Below are 14678 nucleotides of genomic sequence, written 5' to 3'. Positions count from 1 at the left end.
CTCTGAAAGAAAGAAAAACAAACAATCAAACAAAAAAAATCTTGGGTTTTGTCGATGTCTTAATCTTGGTGGTGGGACCTCCCGAGCTCACACGGCCACGCAGGGACAACCCGCAGGGAAAGGCCTCTGATGCTTTGCCAGGCCAGGCTTGGCTTTGCCAGCTTGTCACCCACTGGTCCACACCTAGGAGTAAGCTCCTGACTCGGCCTCCTCCTCCGGAGAGCATCAAACACCCACTCCAACAAAGAACGGGAAAGTGCTTTGCACAAGTTCTGGGATCGACATGGACTTCACTCTTCTCCACCACCACGAGCCTGCCTACCCTGGCATCCATCACTAACCGCATCCACCCCGAGTAGCTCATTAACCGCGGGGAGGAAGGGCAGCCGGCAGGGCTGGAGAGCAGCTGGAGAAATCAGCCCCTGCCTGTCCGCCCACCCTCCAGCCACCCCCGCTTGAGGCAGGAGCTGATCCTCCAGCTCCTCCCGGCGGGATGGAGGATGCTGCTCTGACCGCGCCGTGCCCCGACTCTCTTGTGCCAACGTTAGGAAAGCTGTGTCAGGCACTGGGGTGAGCGTGAGTGTGTGCACACGCGTGTCTCACTGGCCCCTGCTGCTGCCAGCAGGATCAGCTGCTGAGCACAGTGGGCTCAGGCTCCATGGTGATGCTTTCTGGACCCTTGCTGCCGCACCCCGCGCAGCCTTTGCCCCATCTGCCAGGGCGGCGTTAAGGTGGAATGGGGGGAAGGAAGGCAGTGGCTTTCTGCCCCCCGTGAGGACAGGCACAGGGTGCGGGCTGTACCCTGTTTAACCTCTAGGGATGGTCCCGCTGGTGGCCAGCCCTGCTGCACGGGGAGTGGGTGGCCTTGGTTCTGCAGCTTGCACGGAGCCACGTTGCAAAGCGTCCTGGAGAAGCGAAGCTCTTGGTCCAAGGGGGCCGCGGAGCCCACGCCAGACAGCTTCGTTTTTCCTCGGACATCATAGCCAGGTGCTGATTGAATTGGGATTGAATAAAGCAGGAGAGGTGAAAGGTTCTGGCAGCAGGGACTTTCAGGGGGAGCCTCCTGAAACCACTCGAGAATTTGCTACCTCTCAAAGCCATTTGATGATCTGAGCTACGTCTTTCGAAAACAGGGCACAGAAAAAAAACCAACCCCACCCAACAAAACAAAAACAAACCAACCCATCTCTTACTGCTGTGGTTTACAAGATAAGGGCTAACCATTTAATATATATATATATATATATATTAAAAACAAACAAACAAAGGACTTTTAACTCACAACAACTCCAGTGTAACCTTTGAGGGCTTTTGTGTTAACCAGAGCTTCCTGAGCACCTGGCAGACCAAAAGCGCCTTGGTTTCCCTCTTGCAGGACATTGACAGTGCCAACTGCCACCTCTGGGTCTTTGGGAGCATTTCTAAGCCCTAGGGAGTGGGAATTCTTTGGAACTCATTTGTACTCAACCTATATACTCAAAGCAGTAACCTGGGTGAGAGTCTGCCTCCCCCCACCCCTGGCGTCGCCTTGACCGCGTAGTGAAGGAGGAGCTGAGGCTTGCGGTTGCCAAGTGGCTACAGAAAATGTGTAGACACCCTCACCCCCCCCCTCCCCCACCCTGTAAGGAACCCCAACAAGCAGCAGAGCAAAGCCTCTCCCCTCTTGCACCTGGCAAGCTGGCATTTCTCTATGCCCCACAAGGTTTTTCCCTTCCAGCTTGAGAGGAACTTCAGCCTCAGCTGAGGGCCTGCTGGAGGCTCTGGCACTGGAGGCGGTGCCCTGATGTTTGTTTAGGGTTTTTTATAGCAAAGTCTTAGCCAAACCCAGAAGAATCCAGCCCAGAAGGCCACTTGGTTTACCACTCGCCTCACCTACCCGTGCCAGCACCACTCAGCTGGCTCCATCAGCTGGCTCAGCACCAGCTTTGCACCTGGTTTGAGTCTGACCTGCCCAGTGTCAATCCAAAAATGCCTCTGTTCTGTTTCACTTTGGGACTAAACAATTGCTGCTGCTGCTGCTGCTTCTTTTCTCCTGATGCTTCTTTCCTCGTTTTTCTTACTTTTCTTCTCCTTCTCCTTTTCTCCTTCTCCTTTTCTCCTTCTTCTTTTCTCCTTAGCCTTCTCCTCTTCCTTCTTCTCCTTTTGCTCCTTCCCCTTCTCCTTTTCCTTTTGTCCTTCTCTTTCTTCTCCTCCTTCTTCTCCTTTTGCTCCTTTCCTTCTCCTTATTCTTATTTTATTCTTCTTCCTATTTTCCTTCTTTTTCTACTTCTTCTTGTCATTCATCTTCTCCTTCCTCTCTTGCTCCTCCTTTTCCTTCTTCTTCTTCTCCTTCCTCTTCTGCTCCTTCTTCTTCTCCTTCCTCCCCTGCTCCCCTTCCTCTCCTGCTCCTCCTCCTTTTCCTTCTTCTTCTTCTCCTTCCTCTCCTGCTCCTCCTTCTTTTCCTTCTTCTTCTCCTTCTCCTTCCTCTTCTCCTTTCTCTACTGCTCTTCCTTCTTTTCCTTCTTCTTCTCCTTCTCCTTCCTCTTCCCCTTTCTCTACTGCTCCTCCGTCTTTTCCTTCTTCTCCTTCCTCTCCTGCTCCTCCTTCTTTTCCTTCTTCTCCTTCCTCTCCTCCTTTCTCTCCTGCTCCTCCTTCTTTTCCTTCTTGTCTCCTTTTCTCCTTCAGGGGAAATTTTAATGGGGGGGGGTGGGGTAAGAGAGAGAAAGAGAGGAAAAAAAAGTTGGTTTCATCTCCTGCTTGGAGAGCTTCAGATTACAACAATTAAGAACAACAACAACAAAGAGGTATCGATTCTATTTTTTTTGCAGATGTTGCCATTATTATTATGAATAATAATAATAAATTACTAATTTTTTTTTTTTTAAGAAAAAATGAAGAAATGAGTTAAAGCTTTTTGATCTTTGCAAAGGGAAAGAGAAGTCAACTTCTTTGTGCTGTAGCTGCCTCGATTTGTTGGTGGTTTGCCCCTCACTGTGCACTGTCCCTCGACTTTAAAGCTGTATCTCTGTGAAGTTTCTTGGGTTGATTTGGGGGTTGGGGTTGGGTTGGGGTTGGGCCTTTTTTTTTGTTGTTGTTGTTGTTGGTTTGATTTGAGGGTTTGGGGGGTGGGGTTTTTTTAACTGTTATTATTATTAGCATTGTTATTATTATTATTATAGTTGTTATTATTATTGTTGTTGTTGTTACTATAAAAAATGGTGCAAAGGACTATTAGAAGTGACCAGAAGGTAAATTGTTCACCTCCAACCCCATCCCCAGCTGTGGTTTTTGGAGCTGTTTGGTTTGTTTCCAAATACACCACTCTGATATAATAATAATAATAATAATAATAATAATAATAATAATAATAATAATAATAATAACAACAACAACAACAACAACAACAACACTTTTTCAAACCCTTTAGGTAGGGGGAAGAGGTTTTTCTTTCAGGCTGCTTTGAAGGGGTTTTTCTTTGGTGTGTGTCTGTGGGAGGGGGAAGGTTTTGCACAGGATGCTCTGGGTTCTGGTTTGTGCGTGGACAGGGAAAATGTAAATACAGATGAATGCTTCCCCCCCCCCCCCCCCCAACGGTGTAAAACAAAGCAAAACCAAGCAAAACAAAACAAACCAACAACCAAACAAAAAGAGTAAATGAATTAATAAAAGGATTAATGCACTGCTTGTACAGAGCTGTGGGTGTCCGGTGCTTGTCTGTCCTCCCAGAGCCGCCGCCAAGGGTTGTCCTTTGCCGTGGTCAGCCACCCCAGGAAGAGTCCTTCTCATAAGCTGCTTAAGGTTGAGGCTACAAAGCCTCCTCTGAAGCCCTGGCAGTGCTCAGAGTTATTCATAAAAATCCTGGAATGGGTTGGAAGGGTCCTTAAGGATCATCCAGTCCCAAACCCCTGCCACCCCCCCGCTTCCCCACCATGAGCAGGGACACCTGCCAGGAGAGAAAGCTGCTCAAAGTTTGGTGTAAAAGTTGCCCTCAGCAGGGTCTGGAGAGTCAGCAAAGCCTCCTTGGACATCAGGGGAAAAAAATAATAGGACCATGAGGAATAATTTAGAATCATAGAATCAATAAGGGTGGAATAGACCTCAGAGATCATCCAGTCCAAGCTGGCACCCAACACCTCCTGACAACTAAACCATGGCACCAAGGGCCACATCCAATCCCCTCTTGAACACCTCCAGGGATGGAGACTCCACCACCTCCCTGGGCAGCACATCCCAAGAGCCAATCTCTCTGGCCGGGAAGAACTTTCTCCTCACCTCCAGCCTGAACCTCCCCTGGCACAGCTTGAGACTGTGTCCTCTTGTTCTGCTGCTGGCTGCCTGGGAGAAGAGCCCAACCCCCACCTGGCTCCAACCTCCCAGCAGGGAGTTGCAGAGAGCAAGAAGGTCTCCCCTGAGCCTCCTCTTCTCCAGGCTAAGCAACCCCAGCTCCCTCAGCCTCTCCTCACAGGGCTGTGCTCCAGACCCCTCCCCAGCTTTCTTGCCCTTCTCTGGACACCTTCCAGCAGCTCAACCTCTTTCCTAAGCTGAGGAGCCCAGAGCTGGACACAGGACTCAAGGTGTGGCCTGAGCAGTGCTGAGCACAGGGCAGAAGGACTTCCCTGCTCCTGCTGGCCACACTCTTCCTGCTGCAGGCCAGGATGCCCTTGGCCTTCTTGGCTGCCTGGGCACACTGCTGCCTCATGTTCAGCTGCTCTCCACCATACCCCCAGGTCCCTCTGTGCCTGGCTGCTCTCAGCCACTCTGCCCCCAGCCTGTAGCTCTGCCTGGGGTTGCTGTGGCCAATGTGTAGAACCTGGCACTTGGATGTGTTCAATCTCCTGCCCTTGGCCTCTGCCCATCTGCCCAGCCTGGCAAGGTCCCTCTGCAGAGCTCTTCTGCCCTCTAACAGCTCAACTCCTGCCCCCAGCTTGCTGTCAGCTGCACATTTCTGCCCCCAAAGGGTTGTCCAGGCCTGGTCCAGGCTGCCCAGGGCAATGGTGGAGTCCCCATGCCTGGAGGGGTTTCCAAGCCCTGGAGCTGTGGTGCTGGGGGCCATGGGTTGGTGGTGCCCTGGCAGTGCTGGGGTAAGGGTTGGCCTCAATGGTCCTCGAGGTCTCTCTCCAAGCCAAACAATCCAACGATTCTATGGCTTCCTGACCTCACCTCCTGGCCTCTCCTGCTTTGCTGCACAGGGGAAGCTCAAAGCTCTTTGACTGCCACCCCAGCAGCCTGCACACCACCCCTGAGGGCCTGTGCCAAGGCATCCATCCAGGCTGTGCAAACAGCGCCGGGAGCGAGCCTGGCACAGCTGGCAGTGCCCGGCGGCCACTACAGAGCCTGCCCCAGGGGCTGGGTTAATGTTCCAGCAGGCTGCACTTTGAGCCTGCCCCAGGCTGGTCCTGCCCCACCTGCCCTTCAGAGAGTTGTCTCCACCAGCACCTTGGGTGCCTGGGCTCAGGGCTGCCCACGCCCTGCAGCAGGGCTGCCTAAGGCAGCGGTGGAGGCACCAACTCTGCAGCGGTTTCAAAGCCCTGGAGGTCAAGGGATCTGGAGGGGCTGCCAGCCCATGGCTCAAGATGGGGCACTGCGTGCCCAGGTGGCCAAGAAGACCACCAGCAGCCTGGCCTGGAGCAGCAATGGTGTGGGCAGCAGGAGCAGGGCAGGGATTGTCCCCCCCGGGCTGGGCACTGGGGAGACCACAGCTTGAGTGCTGGGTTCAGCTCTGGGCTCCTCACCCCCAGAAGGACTTTGAGAGGCTGGAGCAGGGCCAGAGAAGAGCAACAGAGCTGGGGAAGGGTCTGGAGGGCAGGGCTGGGGAGGAGCAGCTGGAGGTGTTCTCTGTTTTAAGGGGAGGCTGACACCAGAGGGCTCAGCTGGAGGCTCCTGGCCTCACAGACTCAGAGGGTTCTGTTTATTTACAGGCTGGACTTGGGGATCTCTGAGGTCTTTTCCCACCTTACTGATTCTGTCATAGACTCACCCAAGGGCTTGGGCTGGAAGGGACCTCAAAGCTCATCTAGTCCCAACCCCCCTGCCAGGGGCAGGGACACCTCCCCCCAGCACAGCTTGCTCAAGGCCTCATCCAGCCCAGCCTGGAACTCCTCCATGAAGGGGACAGACACAGCCTCCCTGGGCAGCCTGTGCCAGAGTCTCCTCACCCTCCCTGGGGAGCACCTTTGGTGTCCACCAGCCTCAGGCTGCTTTCATTTGTCCTGTGAGCAGCCTCCTCCTGCCAGCTGCAGAGGGCAAAGGTTCTGTTGCCTTTGTAGTGGAAGAGTTCAGGGCCGGATTCTGCTTATCACAAGGAGTAGTAAAGTACAGGGAGCAGAGAGGGTGCTGGGTCACAGCTAGCAGCCAGCAGGAGAAGCCAAACACCAGCAGCAGAACCACCCCTGCCCAGCTGGGGCAGGGCTGTCCCACATTCTGGAGGCCACAGCCCAGGCCCTGCCTCCTCTGAGCGTGGCTTAGGAGAAGCTCCAGGTGGAGACTGGGACACTGCATGGCTTCTCCTGGCATGGCATGGCATGGCACCAGGGAATGCCATAATGGGCTGGAAGGGACCCCCAGAGATCACCCAGTCCAACCCCCCTGCCAGAGCAGCATCACCCAGGGCAGGGCACCCAGGAACACATCCAGGGGGAGGAGGAGATGCCACAGCCTCGCTGGGCAGCCTGCTCCAGTGATGGACCCTGGCATGGCTGCCAGAGCAGCCAAGAGATGCAGGAGCTCAGCCTGCAAAGTTCAGCCTGGAGAAGGCTCCAGGGAGACCTCAGAGCAGCCTTCCAGTACCTGAAGAGGCTCCAGGAGAGCTGGGGAGGGACTTTGGACAAGGGCTGGGAGTGACAGGATGAAGGACAATGGCTTTGAGCTGGGAGAGGGCAGATTGAGACTGGAGCTGAGGAAGAAGTTCTTCAGTGCCAGGGTGCTGAGCTTCTGGAACAGGCTGCCCAGGGAGGCTGTGGCTGCCTCCTGCCTGGGGGTGCTGCAGGCCAGGCTGGATGAGGCCCTGAGCAGCTGAGTCTGGCTGAGAGGTGTCCCTGGGCATGGCAGGGGGTTGGAGCTGGATGATTTTTGAGGTGACCTCCAGCCCAAGGCAGGCTGTGAGCCCAGGAACCCTGCCCTCCTGCCAGCCAGCTGCAACATGCAAATTCAAGTACATCAGTGAAGGACCAAAGTCCAGCAGAGTGTCCCTTGGCCTACACACCACAGACACAACCACAGCAGAGGGGAGCAAAGGATCATAGGCAGAAAGCTCTTCACTTGGAGGCTGTGCAGCCTGCAGCAGAGCAGCCCCAGAGGGGAGCTGAGCAGTGCTCAGCAAGAGCTGAAGGAGCTGTGGGGGGCAAGAGGCTGGGGCCAGGCTCTGCTGAGTGGTGCCCAGGGCCAGGCCAAGGGGCAAGGGGCAGAGCCTGGCAGGCAGGAGGTGGCAGCTGAGCAGGAGGAGAAAGTGGTTTGGGGGGAGGCTGCTGGAGGCCTGGAGCAGGCTGCCCAGAGAGGTTGTGGAGTCTGCTGGTGTGGAGAGCTTCCAACCCCCCCTGGGCACTGTGCTGCTGGGCAGGGTGCTGGGGGGGCCCTGCTGGAGCAGGGCTGGGGCTGGGGCAGCTCCAGGGGTCCCTTCCCATGCTGGGATTTGGGGATTCTCTGCTTCCTTTACTCTTTGGCAGGAGCTGTTGCCCTGGGCCAGGGTTTGGACACCAGCTGTCATGCTTTGGATGTGGGGATGGAGCCCCACCCCAGGCTCTCCACAAGGTTTGGGTGTTGGGGACAGGTCCTCTGACCCCCAGTGCCAGCTCCCCCCTGGCATCTGCCCAGCTGCTGGGCTGCATCCTGGCCGTGGCTGTGCTCAGCCTTGGCTGGCTCTGACGCACTCTTGGCTCTCCTCAAGGTTCCCAGAGACATTCCTCTGCCTCCTTATCTGCAGGTCCCCCCCTCCCACCCCACCCCAGCCTGGGCAGCAGTGCTCATGGCAGTCCCGAGGCCAGAGGTGGGAGCTGTTGTGGCTACCCTGGAGGCAAACCCAGCCCAGGGACTGAGGTCAAAAGCTGGGCTTGGAAATGCCCCCAGGGCAGCTCCCAAACACTCCAGCAGCCAGACCCAGGCTTGCACAGCTGGGTGCTGAGCAGTGAGGAGCAGGCTGGTGGGCATAGGGGGGTGTCAGCAGTGCCCAGCTGCCAGGCAGGACCTGAGAGCCCCAGCAGCAGCTGCCTGGCCTCCTGGCCAAGGGCAGTGATGCCCTGGGAGGGGGCATGAAGATGAGCGTGGCCAGAAGGGTGAGGGAGGTTCTGCATCTGAGCAGCCTACAGAAGCTCGGGGACAGCCTTCAGGGCCAGGGCTGCTGCTGTGGTGACAAGTGCCAGCTGGCAAGGAGAGGGTGGTGAGAGGCCTGGTTGGGTGCAGGCAGGGAGTGAAGGGGCTGTGCTCTGCAGGGGTCAATCCCTGCACTCACAGCAGGTATCTGCAGGAGGCTTTTGAACACATTCCACCAGCTAAGGGAAGAAAGGCTCCTGAGGAAGCCCTTGGAGAAAGCTGGCAGCACATGAGTGGAAATGCCTTGGCTGAACCCAAGCCAGCTGCACTGAGCACCAAGAATGAGCTGCTGCAGCAACCACCTGAGCAGGGCTCCTCAGGGTGACCTGACCTGACCTTGCCTGGAGCCTGGTACAGCAATGCCTGCTGCTCACTCCCCTGGGGGCACAGCCAGGACCAGGACCCGGTGCTGGAGCTAGAAACACCAGCAGTGGAAACAAACCCAGGCCCTCTGCTCCTGACAGCGCCTGAGAGCTTCTGTCCCTGCTTCTCTCTGCAGCCACACAGCATGGCCCAGGACAGGGTGGGTTGGGAAAGGACCTCTGGAGCTGCCCCAGCCCAGCCCCAGCCCTGCTCCAGCAGGGCCCCCCCCAGCACCCTGCCCAGCAGCACAGTGCCCAGGGGGGGTTGGGAGCTCTCCACACCAGCAGACTCCACAACCTCTCTGGGCAGCCTGCTCCAGGCCTCCAGCAGCCTCCCCCCAAACCACTTTCTCCTCCTGCTCAGCTGCCACCTCCTGCCTGCCAGGCTCTGCCCCTTGCCCCTGGGCACCACTCAGCAGAGCCTGGCCCCAGCCTCTTGCCCCCCACAGCTCCTTCAGCTCTTGCTGAGCATTGCTCAGCTCCCCTCTGGGGCTGCTCTGCTGCAGGCTCTCAGCCCCAGGGCTCTCAGCCTTTGCTGCTGCCAGAGCTGCTCCAGGCCCCTCAGCAGCTCTGCAGCCTCCCCTGGGCTCTCTCCAGCAGCTCTCTGTCTCTCTGGCACTGGGGAGCCCAGCACTGGACCCAGCACAGCAGCTGTGGCCTCAGCAGGGCAGAACAGAGGGGCAGGAGAAGCTGCCTTGGCCTGCCCAGCACAGAAAGCAGAAGTCCCTGCTCTGGAGGAGGAAGATGTCCTTTTGCTGATGCACAGGGGCTGAGCTGTTTGCTGGGAGCAGGGTCTGCTGCTGAGGTTGGTTCAGCAAGGACCAGCTGGCTTGCAAGCAGCCCCCCAGCAATGCCCACCCCAGCCATGGGCAGGATGTGCCCTGCTGCCTGGGCAGCTTGCAGGAGATGACAGAGGGAGAGGTCCACCAAGGACTGAGACCAGAAGTGCAAAAGAAAACAGAAGACACTGGGCACAAGGTCAGGCAAGCAGAAGGCTGCAGGCAGGAAGAGGAAGTGAAATCACAAACTGTCAGAGTAGCTGCAGGCTTTCCCCAGGAGAAGGGGCAAGGGGGGAGGTTCAGAGAGGCATGGAATGAGTTGGGTTGGAAGGGATCTCAAGGATCATCCAGCTCCATCCCCCTGCCATGGGCAGGGACACCTCCCCCAGGTTGCTCCAGGCTCCATCCAGCCTGGCCTTCAACACCTCCAGGGAAGAGGCAGCCGCAGCTTCTCTGGGCAACCTGTGCCAGTGCCTCACCACCCTCAGGAGGAAGAATCTCCTCCTCATGTGGGGCTGGAAGGGACCCTCCAAGGGCATCTTATCCAACCCCCTGCAGGCAGCCAGGACACCTCCAGCCAGAGCAGGCTGCCCAGGGACACAGCAAGGCTGAGCTTGAAGGTCTCCGGGGATGGGGACTCAAAGCCTTGCTACTAAGAGCAGCCTGAGAAAGGATCTGCTCAGTGCCTCTCAACACCTCAAGGGCAAGACCAAAGCTTCCAAACCTGCACCAAAGGGCACCCAAAGCCCTTGGAGAAGAACCATCCAGGCCACAGGGGGACCTCTGCTGACCAACCTGTCCCTCGACATTGACCTCAGGTGCATTGCTGTTTGATTTTGTAATAAGCCATGGGAAAGCAAAGCAAACCACACACACACACCCCCCAAAAACAACCAACATCAAAACATCCCCCCAAAAAAATCAAAACACAAAATCAAAGACAAAACCAAAATACCACATCAAACCACCAAAACCCAATCAAAACACACACACACAAAATTAAAACATCAATACCAGAACACACACAAAAAAATTAAAATCAAAAGAGCAAAAAAAATCAAAAGAGCAAAAAAAATCAAAACAAAAAATCAAAAGAGCAAAAAAATCAAAAGAGCAAAAAAAAATCAAAACAGAAAAAAATCAAAACAGCAAAAAAATAATAAATCAAAAGAGCAAAAAAAATCAAAAGACCAAAACAAATCAAAACAAAAAATCAAAAGAGCAAAAAAAATCAAAAGAGCAAAAAAAATAAAAACAGAAAAAAAATAATAAATCAAAAGAGCAAAAAAAAATCAAAAGAGCAAAAAAATCAAAAGAGCAAAAAAACTCAAAAGAGCAAAAAAAAAATCAAGAGAAAAAATCAAAAGAGCAAAAAAAATTCAAAAGAGCAAAAAAAAATCAAAAGAGCAAAAAAATCAAAACAGCAAAAAAATAATAAATCAAAAGAGCAAAAAAAAATCAAAAGAGCAAAAGAAAAAATAAAAACAGCAAAAAAATTCAAAACCATAAAAAACCAAAACACAAAAAAAAATTAAAGCACACACAAAAAATTAATCAAAACACACAAAAAAATTCAAAACACAGAAAAATCAAAACAGCAGGAAAAAAAACCCTAAAAAAAACTAAAACTAAAAAAAAATAAAAAAATCAAAGCACACAGAGAAAAAAAAACAAAACATACAAAAAAATCAAAACACACACAAAAAAAAAATCAAACCAGCAAGAAAAAATCAAAACACAGAAAAAACAACACAGAAAAAAATTAAAAACACCAGGAAAAAAATCAAAACCACAAAAATCAAAACACCAAAAAAAAATCAAAACACAGAAAAATCAAAATAGCAAAAAAAACTCAAAACACCAGAAAAAAAATCAAAACACCAAAAAACAAAAATAGAAACCACCACAAAAAAATCAAAACACAGAAAAAATCAAAATAGTAAAAAAAAATCAAAACAGCAGGAAAAAAAGCAAAGCACACACGCAAAAAAACCAAAACACACCAAAAAAATCAAAGCACAGAAAAATCAAAGCCACCAAAAAAAATCAAAACCACAAAAATCACACCACCAAACAAAATCAAAACACAGAAAAAGTCAAAATAGCAAAAAAAGTCAAAACACCAGAAAAAAAGTCAACACACCAAAAAAAAAATCAAAACACAGAAAAATCAAAAGAGCAAAAAAACCAAAATCAAAACAGCAGAAAAAAATTGAAACCCCCCCCAAAAAAACAAAACATCAAAAAAAATCAAAGCACACCCACAAAAAAAATCAAAACATACAAAAAAATCAAAATACCAAAAAAAGTCAAAACCACAAAAAAAATTGAAACCACAAAAAAAAATCAAAACACCAGAAAAAAATCAAAGCACACACACAAAAAAAATCATAACACACCACATAAATCAAAACACAGAAAAATCAAAACACAAAAAAATCAAAACACAAAAATATAAAAAAAAATTAAAAATCAAAACAAAAAAATCAAACCCCCCAAAAAAATTAAAAACCACAAAAATCAAAACACAAAAAAAATCAAAACACAGAAAAATCAAAATAGCAAAAAACCCAAAACACCAGAAAAAAATTAACACACAAAAAAATCAAAACCACAAAAAAGCCACAAAAAAATCAAAACACCAGAAATCAAAACACAAAAAAATCAAAACACACACCAAAAAAATAAACAAAACACACCCAAAAAATCAAACCACACAAATATCAACACAGAAAAATCAAAACACCAGAAAAAATCAAAACCACCCCCAAAAAAACAAAACACAGAAAAATCAAACTAGCAAGAAAATTCAAAACACCAGAAAAAAATCAAAGCAGATGCAAAAAGCACACAAAAAATTCAAACCACAGAAAAATCAAACCAGCAAATTGAAATGAAAACACCAGAAAAAAAATCAAAGCAGACACAAAAAAATATAATCAAAACACACCTAAAAAAAAAAATCAAAACACAGAAAAATCAAAACACACCAAAAAATAAAAACCCTAAAAAATCAAAACCCAAAAAAAATCAAAACCCAGAAAAAATCAAAACCCAAAAAAATCAAAACCCAAAAAAAACCCCACCAAAAAATCAAAACCCACCAAAAAAAAAATCAAAACCCACCAAAAAAGCAAAACTCCAAAAAATCAAAACCCAAAAAAAATCAACACCCACCAAAACAGCAAAACTCCAAAAAAATCAAAACCCACCAAAACAGCAAAACTCCAAAAAATCAAAACCCAAAAAAAATCAAAACCCACCAAAAAAGCAAAACCCAAAAAAATCAAAACCCACCAAAACAGCAAAACTCCAAAAAATCAAAACACACCAAAAAATCAAAACCCCAAAAAAATCAAGACCCCAAAAAATCAAAACCCCAAAAAATCAAAATGCACCAAAAAATCAAAACCCAAAAAAACTCAAAATCCACCAAAAAATCAAAACTCCAAAAAATCAAAACACCCTAAAAAATCAAAACCCCCAAAAAATCTACACAGAAAAATCAAAACACCAAAAAATCAAAACACCAAAAAATCAAAACACCAAAAAATCAAAACACCAAAAAATAAAAACCCATCAAATAATCAAAACCCCAAAAAATCAAAACACCAAAAAAGTTAAAACACAGAAAAATGAAAACACCAGAAAAAAAGTCAAAACCGCCCAAAAAAATGCCCAAAAGCACCCAAAACAAAATCAAAGCCACCAAAAACCCCCTCAACCCCCACCAAAAGAATCAAAACGCAAAATCAAAGACAAAACCAAAATCCCAAAGCAAAACCACCCCCAAAAAAGTCAAAACGCCCCCAAAAAAACTCAAAACGTCCCCAAAAAATCCAAGCCCCAACTCCAAAGGCTGAACCCAAAGCCCAACCAACCCAATCCTTCGTTTTCACCTTGAAGGCTGAAGGCAGTGGCTGAGCAGAGCCCTAACCAAGGCTCCAGAGAGCAGAGGCTGAGCCCTTCTGAGGAGAGGGAGAAGAAGAGAGGGAGAAGAAGAGAGGGAGAAGAAGAGAGGGAGAAGAAGAGAGGGAGAAGAAGAGAGGGAGAAGAAGAGAGGGAGAAGAAGAGAGGGAGAAGAAGAGAGGGAGAAGAAGAGAGGGAGAAGAAGAGAGGGAGAAGAAGAGAGGGAGAAGAAGAGAGGAAGAGAAGAGAGGAAGAGAAGAGAGGAAGAGAAGAGATGACACGAGGTTGGAAGAGACCTTCAAGATCATCCTGTCCAACCCATCAACCAATCCAACACCACCTAAACAACTAACCCATGGTACCAAGCACCCCAGCAAGTCTCCTCCTCCTCCTCCTCAGAGCTGGGCAAGGGCTGGCTGGGGGAGGTCTGGAGCCACCTGGGCCAGTGGAAGCTGTCCCTGCGCAGGGCAGGGGGGTTGGAAGTGGATGGCTTGCCAAGTCCCTCCCAACCCAACCCGCTCCCTGACTCTCTGAAGCCGCAAGGCACAGAGCCCCAACCAGCGCAGACCCTGCGGGCTGAAGGCTGCGGTTTTCCTCCTCGCAGCCATCTCCTTCGCATCACCTCACGCTCTCCTGCTCCACCGGTCCCTTCCCCCAGCAGACAACTGCTTTGTTTGGAAAGGATTAGCAGGAACTGGGCATTTTTCTTCCCCCCCGCAGGTCTCAAGTTTCAGGGCTGTTGGAAGGAGAAGGGTGGGGGAGCGACACCTGAGTCAGTTGAAACCTGAGCTGCAACTCCTCACATTTTTCAGGAACAAGTCATCTGCAGAGCCAAGGCCTCCTCTGAAGGGTCACCTGCTGCCCACAACGCAGCACAGCCCTCCTGAGGCTTGGCCACAGGCTGCCAGGGCAGGCAGTGGTGGCTGGAGGTGAGCCAGGGGGTGCCCAGGTGGCCAAGAAGGCCACTGGCAGCCTGGCCTGGAGCAGCAGGAGCAGGGCAGGGATTGTGCCCCCTGGACTCAGCACTGGGGAGACCACAGCTTGAGTGCTGGGTTCAGTTCTGGGCTCCTCACTGCAAGAAGGACCTTGAGAGGCTGGAGCAGGGCAACAGAGCTGGGGAAGGGTCTGGAGAAGAGGGCTGGGGAGGAGCAGCTGAGGGAGCTGGGGGTGCTCAGTGTGGAGGAGAGGAGGCTGAGGGAGACCTCATTGCTCTCTGCAGCTCCCTGAGAGGAGGCTGGAATGAAGTGGGGATTGGGCTCTGCTCCCTAGGAAAAGTGATGGGAGAAGAGGAAATGGCCTCAAATTGCCCCAGGGCAGCTTTAGGTTGGACATGAGGAAAAACTTC

The sequence above is a fragment of the Melanerpes formicivorus genome, unplaced genomic scaffold (assembly GCF_026170545.1).
Source record: "Melanerpes formicivorus ecotype bairdi unplaced genomic scaffold, bMelFor1.0.p_v2 SCAF_311, whole genome shotgun sequence".
Lineage (NCBI taxonomy): Eukaryota > Metazoa > Chordata > Aves > Piciformes > Picidae > Melanerpes > Melanerpes formicivorus.
Note: the sequence above shows the minus strand (reverse complement) of the source record.